Genomic DNA, 1,085 nt, shown 5'->3' on the forward strand with positions numbered 1-1,085 from the left:
GCTGCTGGGCAAAACATTCTTCTACTGTCAGACTCATGAGAGTTTATCTCTTGTTCCGAGATGAGCATTTTTATTCAGAGTAACTTTTCTGTCTCAGGAAGGAGGAAAAGGTTGTGCTCTATCAGAAAGAAGGACGAACATGGAAGACACAATGTGAGATCTCTAGTGTTTCTTTTGTGACTTGTGTAACAATGCTGCCTACTGGAAAGAAGTTGGATAGACAGCCCTTCTATTTTCAGCCTCAAACCTTTGAGGTTCATCCCACAGCTGTCCCACAAGAGCCATAAACCTACAGTCGGGGTGTGCAATCTGTCCACAGGAATCAAGGAGAGCAGCTCTCTGGATCACAAACTGGAGCCAGACCACAGATCACAGGTGGCAGCAGCTGGAGAAACCAGAGTGAATTAATAACTTCCTATTGTGCCTGTGAGCGTGCCCATGTGAGTATAAGCACTTGCAGCTGTGGGGGTACGTGAGACCAGGTACGATTAAATGCAGAAAGTGGAATCGAGGGGCAATGAAGGGGCAGGCTGTGAGTCTGAACACAGCAGTGGAAATGATACCGACTGTGCATGAAGACGTATGTAGTTTATTTCAGAACGGGCATATTAGGCAGTTGGATTTCACAGTACATCACAAGGGCTTTGCTTGGTGGTTTCTTGCTTTGGAAATAATCCACTGCTTTAAGGATACTGCGTGGAACAGGGTTGCTGCTTTAGAACTCTTACCTAGAAAGACACTGGGAGGTCTTTGTGTGTGAGAGACCTAACATTCTTTGTGCGTGTATGAAGAATTCGTACAGCAATTAAAATTATATTCACATCCTGCTTGTTCCTCCTTCTACTCTTTTGTCTTCAAACTACGACTTAGCTTCAGACTTTGCTCAAAATCAAAGAGAATGCTGAGAACTTGCAAGAAGAAAGATCACAGGGTTGTCAGAAATGTACTCACAACTCATCCAAGGATGGAAGGGGTAAACTGAATGGACAGAGGTTGTCTTACAGCTTATCAGGCTGCAGCAAGGACATAGGTATGAGTCATAAATGGATAGATGTAGCATGTATACAACTGATGCTTCGTGCAGA

This window comes from Meleagris gallopavo, chromosome 1, assembly GCF_000146605.3.
Source record: "Meleagris gallopavo isolate NT-WF06-2002-E0010 breed Aviagen turkey brand Nicholas breeding stock chromosome 1, Turkey_5.1, whole genome shotgun sequence".
NCBI classification, from domain to species: Eukaryota; Metazoa; Chordata; class Aves; order Galliformes; family Phasianidae; genus Meleagris; species Meleagris gallopavo.